Genomic DNA, 11,106 nt, shown 5'->3' on the forward strand with positions numbered 1-11,106 from the left:
AGACCTGCGGCCCTTCGTTGTGGGCGGCCGGATTTGGCTTTTCCGGCCGCCGGTGGCTGTGCCAAGCGATGGAATGCCGGTGACAGTGCTGCGGCTAACTTCGGGCACGCCGAAGCACCCCGGATGGGTGTTCTTCAAATGCGAAAATGATAGGGTACGTGTTGTTTTCATTCGGCTTTGACACCGCATTCTTTGGTTAAATTGCGATAGCTCATTTCGAATATCATCATGTGTGTAGGAAGACAGATGCTCATTTTGGTATTGGGAAGGCGAATGCATTGATTTATTGATAGAAAGAAACTTAATAGACGTTCGTGCACTCCTTAGTAGAATCGAAGGCAATGAAGCGGCTGCATGTGCAACTAGAGGGGAAGCAACGTCTACTTCTTTAGAACCAAAGAAGAAGAATGAAGAATGCAAAATCAAGAATTCACAGATCAACAATGAATGCATGGAGAAGATATTGGTCCAATTAGTGGGAGCAGTTATGGAAATTGAAAATCTTCTAAAATGCATAATTGCGATTCTTGTTTTCTTTGGTCTTGCTATTTTAGCAAAGATTTGGTGATGTCCTATGTATGCAATGTTGTTGAAAAGTAAAGAAATGCATTATCTTGTGTCAAATTGAGATGCAAATTTAGGATTTGTGGGCGGGAGCGGCGCCAGACCAAACTTCGCAAAGCCGGCCCGTAAAAAAACTATATTCCGCGAATATCCTTTTATATGGGTTTGTTTTGCAGGGTCTGTTTCTGCGGCCGTCCACGCCGGCCTGCAAAGTCATTTTTCCGCGAATTGCAAACACGTTTTGCAGGTCGGCGTTATGTGAGGTATGCTAGAGATGCTCTTATGCAGGATCTAATTACTTTGCGAATCGCGAGTGTGCCCCTACACCTTCGTACCCCTGCGAGTTTTTGGCATGGCAGCTAGCAGTCCAACTCGTGTCGCCATACGAATGCAGCTGTTGCGTAGTACAGTAAATGAACGGAGGCAAAGGCTTATTTTTTGTATTCTTTCTCTACTTCTTTCAAATACTAAAATTCTCATCATCATGAAAGCCTTGACCACACCTGCCAACGAATGACCATGTCAAGCCTAGCATCAATGCACGCATCACAAGTCACAAGTTCTACATCACGTGGTTGGCGGAAGACATCGGTCCTCACTGCGGGAGCCACACGATATTATTGAGAGGTTGCACACATGCATCTCAGTTCTCAAAAAATAAAATAAAATATGCAGCTAATTGAACAAGGCCGTAAAATAGACAAGTAACATATACATGTTACTAGTTTAACTTACTTCCCACTATGACTAGCCTAAACGTGAGTCCGCTACACAGCAACAAATTTCTTGTTTTCAATTGAAGAAAGCTGTAATTTGGCGTTTGTGACATTAGTTGATTCAAGCAACACTACTGTTTACAAACACTGTTAAAATGGTCGAGATAGAAATTGTTGGAAAATATTCTTGCTAAGAAACAACAGCTATAGGAATAGTCCAGTGAAATTTACACTTTTACCATATATACTATCTAGGAAGATGACACAAACATTTACCCAGCTAGATTTCCTCCATCCTTTACATTTGGTATTTTTTACCTGTTATTATCCCAGGTCTCTAATTGTATTTTATTTATTTATTTAATCCTTTTATTACCTTTTTATATATAAATGGTATAGGTATTTTTTAGCCAAAAGTATGTTTCCATAACACGTGAATATATTTTGGCATAAGTCCTTTCATTGCGTGTATTAGTTGTTGGAATTGACCATGATTTTGACAACCAAAAATTGATAGCCTTGAGGTTTGTGTGCCCACATAAAAAACATACATTTTCATTTTGCCATGACTGATTTTCACCATTGATTCTTGCAAAAATCTCCATATAGAATTAAATCTGTAGATCGATTATTCGTAATTAAATCTTGTGTTCTCTTTGATCATTAATTGCATTACAGTTCATGTATTTGATTAGTGTGCTATTTTAGTACTAAACTAATAATTAAATTTGATTTTTGTGAAAATTATATTCAAAAATAAATGCACCTGCCATATAATTTTACTCTATATTCATGTGCCTTATTTGTAATCTACTTATGTCTCTCTTCTACTCTTCAATGTCGGCACTTTGTAAACAGATGCTTTGGTTCTGCTTATTTTTATCGCATCGATCTTGTTTTGCTTTATTAATAGTTTAACCTGGTTGAGATGATTGTTTAGCCACTTCACATGGTTTTTGCTTATACCTTTACTATTGTAGTCACAACATCTTTTCACTTTCTTCATGATATATGCTCTGTCGCACACATAAATTAGTTGACGGAGATCTCTAATCCTTATTACCCAATGCCATGTAATCATTACGCATGCATCCATCTTTGGTTGTTCCTAATTCACATCTTATTTATTATTGCCTTTGGTGAACCTTCCATATTATCGAAATACACCTTTTGTGAAAAGCATTATCTTAAAATAAATATATCTACCGTATCATTTGAATTTCGCATTCACATGTTTGCATCTCTTATTGTCTTCTACTTATGCATCTTCCTCTACCATGTGTGTCTTTCTTCCATGCTACGTTGTCAATAGAAATTGGAAAGAAAGAGCACCTTAATGTGATCTGATCGTCTTCTTATTTCTTTTGAGGATTTTTTTAAATATCTAAATCTAAAACACTAGTGACGTATAATAAATTTGTTTTTCTTCCTCAATCCATCTTATATTTTTATTAGTGCAATGACATTCTTCCAAGATGCATGCACAAAATTCTCATCTTATATTCTAGCTTTTCAACATTGCTTATATGTTTATTTGAATGTATATTGCCAAAAAAAGTTGCTAAGCCATTTTTATTATTGTTTCATCACATTAATTTTTTATATTTTAATTTAATATAGTTTGATTTTTTTTAAAACAAATGCATTGTTTTGCAGAACACATCTATACTTTGGTGAATTTTGGGCCCCGCACAAAATACTGTTTTTACATTCGTTAACATAGGCCCAAGTCGTACATGTGTATTTAATTTCCCTAGTTTTCCTTTAGTTCCATCTAAAGGTTTTGGAGCTATGATTTGCTAGTTAACATGGATGTACATGCATGATAGTTAACTTGGTTGTGCATCCATGCGACATGCTTTCATAACAATCAGATATTGGACTAAGGAGATCCGGCAATTCGATTGCTATGTGTGTATGTTCTGGAATTAAATTCAAACACTTGAATTACCCTCAGTTTGCATGCATTGTCAGATCAAATCTAGACCCACTGCATGATCGACAACTTATGCTTAGCCATTATGGACTAATGAGGTGAGTTGTTTACCTTATGTTTTCATAATACAAAGATACCTGAAATGCATAATTCTGAGGCATCCTTCTTCTATATGTCTAATTTATTCAATGATATATATCAAACTATTCAAAACTTTTCATATCATCTTTTTTCTAAGATGATATGAAGATTGCACGTGCTCATGACTAGTATTGCTAATGAAGATTGCAAGATAGAGACGAATTTTACCTCCCATCCGGATATAACTTGGTTCGACGTTTGGCTGTCAGCCACTGAGATATGGGCTGAAATTGATTGGCCCTTCTTCAAATTTGGAAAAGCATAGACATCCATAGTCGCTATAGTACCAACATATGCCGCTTCACCTGATTGATATGCACAATACTGTAGACAATGTTGTGAGTTAATTTGAAGTTTGAAATAAACTACTATGTGTTGGATAGCATTCCTTGAACATATATGCCACATAGATGGACCAATTATACCACATTATTATTTTTACATACTTCATTATTAATTTCTAGATACCTCAAAGCAAATCTTATGAAAAAAAATCGCCTGAGCACATATATTTTCTGTATAAATGGTATATTGCAAAAACTATAGGTACAGGTGATATTTTTTTAATACTTGTATTAGGTCCTTGAATCCTTTCTAATTACTATTAGTTACCTGAGATTAGATGTAGGTTAGTCGGACACGCCATAGGTACGAAGTGTAGTGTGGGGTAATTGTGGTCAGGTTGATGATAAGCTAGAAGATGAAGTGACGACCCCGAATCCCTGATCTAATTTCTAGGGTGGATACACACTGACTATTGGACGTAGAAAAAACAGTCAATTGCTAAAAAGAAACTCCCACTAGAATTAGAATTTGTTATCTAGAGCTTGGTTTTGGCCTCATGCTATGAGCATTTGCCCCAACGCTGATTGGACACATGGGTAATTCTATGAAGATTATCTATGTGATGCTCTGGATAATAACAAGAATCATGCATAGTTGATGCAAAAAAAACAGACATACTTAAGAATAAGAGTTATGCAAGAGACTTCCAGCTGACAGTATTAAGGCATAAAATTGTGAAGGAAACAAAATAAGATAAGCATTTAAAACTTACGTATGGTATTTCTTCCACTCCTTTGATCGAAGCCTCTACTCTCTCAGAACCTGTGCGTGTGACCTTGGAACTGCTATTCAAGGATGGCATTCGCATGTGATGTCCTAATCTCCTAGGATACTCATGATAGCTTGATGTTGCCGAATATGATGCCCTAGGATTTAAAGAAACCACACAGAGTACTAGTGCCAAAAGGCGTACCACATGTGGCATTTGCGAGCGTGATTGTGATCTGCAGTGAGTTTGGTATAGAAAAATCGCCTACAAACTAACAAGTTGTAGTGAGGAATTTTGTGTTTACCACAAACTTAAATAGAAGATTGATATGCCTTGCACCCTTTGTTTGGAAGTATTCATTAGTGGTACATTCAAGACATATCTTGCGGACATCAAAACAATTAATTATTTTGATAAATGGAAAAGAATGCACTATATGCCATGTTATCCTCGGATGTAGGAGTATCTTTTTTTAAAAGGCATGTACTATATTTGTTAAAGATGGTGATATTTTATGCAATCTATTTGTGTATATATTGCATACATTTAAAGCTAGTATCTGACTAAATCATCGTTGATTCTCTAAGAAAATTGCAAAGGGAAAGCATTTATCCCATCGGTTGGTTCGTCTAAATTGTTGTGCTGGCACAATCTTAAAGAGAAGATTGATATGTAGTATTGATTAAATAGAATTTATAGCATATACATGGCGAATATCTTTTAATCAAAATTTTCTTATTTCGAGATATGAAAGTTATTTTCCTGAAATTCATTCTTATTTGAAAGATATGGAAGATCCTAAAAATTATCTTATTTGGTAAGTCTATAAATTAACAAATAAGACAACAAAGAGTAAATATTCGCCCTTGTAATTCTTATGGAATTATATTAGAATTCCAAATATCGAAAGTAACTTAATTTCGTTGATTCTTCCATACCTTGAAATTAATATATGCCATGTAATATCTTCCATCTCGACAATGATTAATTTCACTCTTTAGAAGATATGGCCCAATTATAGAATGATTTTTTTCATAAAGATGCAATAAATTAATGTACTACTCACTTGGCTGGAAAAATATATTGCATATAGGTTTGCGAACATATATTTTGATGCTTCTATAGAAACACATATATACAATCTTTCTCTCCCTCTGTCTCTCTCTTCCATAAGGTATATATCTTGTGTGTTGCGCGCACACATCTCTCTCCCTCCATTGCTACATCTTCACATACTCTCTCTCTCTCTCTACATTTCATTCACGCACGCAGGAATTCACACATTGTGATGTGTTCAAATATTGTTTTGGATTGGATCATGTAGAGTTATGGTTGGTTTTGTTGCATCTGACTAATTAATAATTATGAAATGCATTTAGATTTTCATTTGAGTTGGATCATGTGAGTTTGAGTATGTTGTGAAGTACTATAGACTTGGTATTCATCTTGGAACTAGAAGTGGACGCGCGCTTTGCTGTGCCCTTTGAGTATATTCGAAATTTGTCCAACGGATTTTTTTGGCTATAATGGCACATGATACCATTTAGATCCGGCTTTTCCTTTTGGAAAATTCTTGAAGGATGGAGAGCACAGCCAACCCATTTGCCTACGCATTTTTTCTTAAAGCAATAGTAATACCGACTAAGTTCTTTGTTTCCTCTGGATCATTGCCTATGTTATATACTCCTCGGTCATTACTCAACAGACAACAGATATCTATGGAGATATATCCGAACATGCTAACATCTAAGTGACATTCTCTTAGGCAAATGGCAAAAACAAACATATAAATCGTACCACGAGTAACATATGACTATAACTGTTATACTTCTCTTACTGATTATACAACTTTTATCTAAAAGGAAGCACAATCCTTTTGTCGCCACTCTTCATAGATATACCACCTTTTGGACAGGACTATGTTGTTTAAGATTCAGACAACCTTTCTAACAACCAAAAACCTGCTAAAGAAAATAGCACTACCTCCATTTCATAGTAAACTGTCCAATCTAATAATTAGCACTATGCAATTCCAGGATTATAATAACCTAGAAAACGTGCTGGTTCTTTCAGTGGCAACTATGGAACACAACTGGTTAGCAAATATATACTCCCTCCATTCCCTTATACAAGGCCACAAACTCAGATTACAGGTACCAAGGTAAAATTCAATGACTGCTTTGCAAGCTAATTTTATTTTCGTTAACCGGAATCATTAATATGCCTACATGCACGCAAGGAAGGATTGGGAAGGAAGTAGTATAGTGTCATTATGACTACATGCATGCAAGTATTAAACAAGTTGCTAGTACGAAAAATCATCATTAATTTTTGCCTCGATTACTGTTAGTGGCCTTGTATAGATGCAAAATGTATTTTTCATAGTGGCCTTGTATAAGGGAATGAAGGGAGTATTATGAGTTAACTAAAGCTAACATCTGATTCATGATGCTAATTAATGGGGTAATTACTATTACTCTCTTATACTCCATCCGTCCGGAAATACTTGTCCTAGAAATGGATAAAATAAATGTATCTATAACTAAAAATAAGTCTAGGTACAAATTTCTAGGACTGGTTACACTGACAAAATAATCATGCCACAAATTTCAGGCACTGATAACTAATGATCAAAAGGAGCAGACTAACAGACCGGATTAGATAAGCATGAGCCAAATTATTCTCCATTACATCAAGAAAATAATATGGCTTCTCTTACACTTCTCCATACTCAAAACTGGCCATAATTTTGTTGGACATGAATGGTGCAGTTTAATATTTCTTGAATTCCTTGCTGGAGATTAATGAGCTGCATTTCTCCTTAATTTCTTCCAACAAAGAACGGGATCCTCTGGTTTGTATGGGAAAAATAGAAATGAACAAACTTTTAAGGACCATGGGGGATAAACAAAAGGGGATAGACATAAAAAGAAGTATGGCATATGATTTCAAACTTCATTTTGGAATTGTGTAAAACAGGCATGGAAACTCATGAAGAAGTAGTTCCAGAACCTAGGCGACGTGAATCAACAATAAGGAAGTTCGACAAAGTTAGTTTTACCTCTGGTTAAAACCCAAATAAATAGTTTAGGAATGCAGATAAATTGCATGCATGTACATGATCAATATTCAGGGAAAAGGTGTTGTAACCGCAGCCCTCTCTCACTATCAGATAGAGGTAGAAGAAGACACAAGACACAAGAAATTCCGAACCGGCGCACGAACACCGCCGTGGGCGCACGCACACCCTAATCTTCTTTATGTTTTCAATGGCTACATCGCTGGCTCTAAACTGGAGGAGCACACCCACACATACGTACGCCTAACGTGGTTTACTTTAACATACTTCTCCTAAACCATGATTTTGCTGTTGCCGACTTGCCGGAGTTGTTGCAGCTCCCGCTATTGTCGTCGTCACGGCCGTGACCCCAGCCCGCGGACCCGACCAGGCGCACCGACGCCGGTCGCACCGCCACAGACCCGACCTGACGCACTGACGCCGGTCGCACCGTGCTCCGTCACGACCCCGTCGACATACGCCGAGCTCCATCTCCGCCGGTGACACACGCCTGGCGTCCCTCCGCGCCCCGCACGTCCCGCGCGCACCCGACGCGCCCGACGAGCCCGACAGCACCAGACGCTCACCGCGTGCCGCCTTCGCATCCGCCATGGCAGCCGCCAGCGACAAACGCCGGAAGGATGTAGCCGAACTCGAGCACGGACTCGAGCACCACGGCGACATACACCTCCTGCGAACGCCAACCGCACGCTCGTACGCGCGCCCGCGGTCCCGACGCGCCCGACGCGTCCGGTGCGCACCCATAACACGCACCGGTCGTGCCTGGCTCGCCCCCGCGACTTATTTCCCTGCACCGCCGCGGCCTCCATGCCGCCATGCAGTGCCTCCACGCCACCACGCCGTGCTGCGCCGCCGCGCCACCACGCAGCGCCTCGGCGGCCTCCGCGGTCGCCGCACGTACGGCGTCACCGCCCGCCGCATCCGCCACGCGCCATGACAGCCACAAAGCCGCCCACCTCCATGGGCCGACACACGGCCCGGAGCTCCATCGTGCAGCCGCCAGCGAGCGCCGCCATCGCTGCCACGCCTCCGACACGGCAAGCACGCCCAAGACACCAAGCTCTGATACCAATTGTTGGAACCGCAACCCTCTCTCACTATCAGCTAGAGGTAGAAGAAGACACAAGACACAAGAAATTCTGGGCCGGCCCACGAACACCGCCGTGGGTGCACGCACGCCCTAATCTTCTTTATCTTTTCAATGGCTACATCGCTGGCTCTAAACTGGAGGAGCACACCCACACATACATACGCCTAACGTGGTTTACTTTAACAAAAGGTAAGTTAACACCTAGATGAGACCTTATCTGCAACACTTTTCCTTGTACCATACAAACAGTAATAAGACATTGTTGGGTGCTCCAATCTTTTCCTGGAATCACAAAATTTGTGCCGTGCACAGGGATGCCGGGTTGTATCTGGCTATCTGCAACAACATGGACACTTGCAGCCACCTATATATGTGGATTTAAGTTCCAGTCTAACTGAATATATCCACGATCCTATTGCAAAAAAAAGAATATATCCATGATCCGCTGAACACTATTTCCACGTCAGTTACTTTTGCAATGCATGGTCTCCTGAAGCTACTTTCACAACTCAAACAAGCTTTAGAAATAAGGTTGTTGATAGGAACGGAGTCCCTACCAGGACGTGGTCTCAGGTTATAGGGGTGGAAGAAGAGTTGGCGAGGTGAAGGGCGCAGGCGGCGGCGCTGGGGCGCCGTGATCGAGCGAGGAGGAGGGGACATATGGGTGGCTAGGGTTTGGGGGTCCCGGCTCCCGAAGGGAGCCGAGCAATAGAGATTTCTTATTGCTTATTTCCAAAACGAATCCTTACATGTGTTTATATAATCCTCCTATGTGCTAATAAAAATAATGATAAGTTGGGCCAAGCCCCTAACTGCATGCGCCATTGGGCCTCCTCCGGCTATAGTGTACGCCGGTCATAACATCTCTCCCCGCCTACGCAAACAACTCGTCCTCGAGCTGGAAGTCGGGAAAGTGCTTACGGAACTCCTTGAGGTGCTCCCAAGTGGCGTCCTCCTCCGGAAGGCCTTGCCACTGGATCAACAGGCGCCAAATACCTCGGCTCTGCTGGGCCTTCAACACCTTCTCTGGGCCCGAAAGTAGACGACCCTCGCAGGTCAGAGGAAGAGCCGGCGCGGCCGTCGGCGGGTCGCCGCGGAAGGGCTTCAGCAAGCCCACTTGGAAGACGTCCTGGATGCGGGCGTCAGGCGGCAGCTGAAGTCGGTAGGCGATGTTGCCGATGCGCTTCAACACCGGAAACAGGCATGCGTAGCGAGGACCCAACTTGCGATTGGCTCAAGGGTCCAGTGACTGCGTGGTGCGGTGGAGGAGCTGCAGCCACACCCAGTCACCCACCGAAAACTCTGCCTCGCGGTGGTGGGCGTTGTAGTATTTCTTGGACAACTGCTGGGCTTGGAGAAGACGCAGGCGCACCTCGGCAAGGATCTCATCCCTGCTGCAGAGAAGGTTGCTCGTCGCCTCAGTTCGGGCCGTCCCGGGTTGAAACAACATGATGGGTGGTGGAGGACAACCGTAGACCACCTCGAAGGTTGTGGCACGCAGGACGGGGTGGTAGGAGGTGTTGTAGCAGTACTCCGCCCAAGCAAGCCAGTCCACCCAAGCACGTGTACGATCACCTGTAACACAGCGTAAGTACATAGCAATGACCTTGTTGACCACCTCGGATTGACCATCAGTCTATGGGTGGAATGCCGTACTCAGGCGCAATTTTACGCCCGCCATCCGAAAAAGATCGCGCCAGACATGGCCGGTGAACACCGGGTCACGGTCGCTGACGATCGAGGAGGGAAACCCGTGGAGTGATGACCCACAAGTATAGGGGATCTATCGCAGTTCTTTCGATAAGTAAGAGTGTCGAACCCAACGAGGAGAAGAAGGAAATGATAAGCAGTTTTCAGTAAGGTATTCTCTGCAAGCGCTGAAATTATCGATAACAGATAGTTTTGTGATAAGGTAATTTGCAACGGGTAACAAGTAATAAAAGTAAATAAGGTGCAGCAAGATGGCCCAATCCTTTTTGTAGAGAAGGACAAGCCTGGACAAACTCTTATATAAAGGAAAGCGCTCCCATGGACACATGTGAATTATCGTCAAGCTAGTTTTCATCACGTTCATATGATTTGCGTTCGGTACTTTGATAATTTGATATGTGGGTGGACCGGTGCTTGGGTACTGTCCTTCCTTGGACAAGCACCCCACTTATGATTAACCCCTGTTGCAAGCATCCGCAACTACAAAAGAAGTATTAAGGTAAACGTAACCATATCATGAAACATATGGATCCAAATCAGCCCCTTACGAAGCAACGCATAAACTAGGGTTTAAGCTTCTGTCACTCTGGCAACCCATCATCTACTTATTACTCCCCAATGCCTTCCCCTAGGCTGATGTCTACTACGCAACCTTCTTCTTGTAGACGTTGTTGGGCCTCCAAGTGCAGAGGTTTGTAGGACAGTAGCAAATTTCCCTCAAGTGGATGACCTAAGGTTTATCAATCCGTAGGAGGCGTAGGATGAAGATGGTCTCTTTCAAGCAACCCTGCAACCAAATAACAAAGAGTCTCTTGT

At 41.7% G+C, this 11,106-nt stretch overlaps 1 pseudogene; it reads right to left on the minus strand.

The window, feature by feature from the left end:
• Window positions 1–8,081, minus strand: part of LOC123083884 (uncharacterized) — a 10,547-nt pseudogene extending 2,466 nt beyond the window's left edge.
• Window positions 8,082–11,106: the final 3,025 nt, after the last annotated feature.

This window comes from Triticum aestivum, chromosome 4A (genome assembly GCF_018294505.1).
Source record: "Triticum aestivum cultivar Chinese Spring chromosome 4A, IWGSC CS RefSeq v2.1, whole genome shotgun sequence".
NCBI classification, from domain to species: domain Eukaryota; kingdom Viridiplantae; phylum Streptophyta; class Magnoliopsida; order Poales; family Poaceae; genus Triticum; species Triticum aestivum.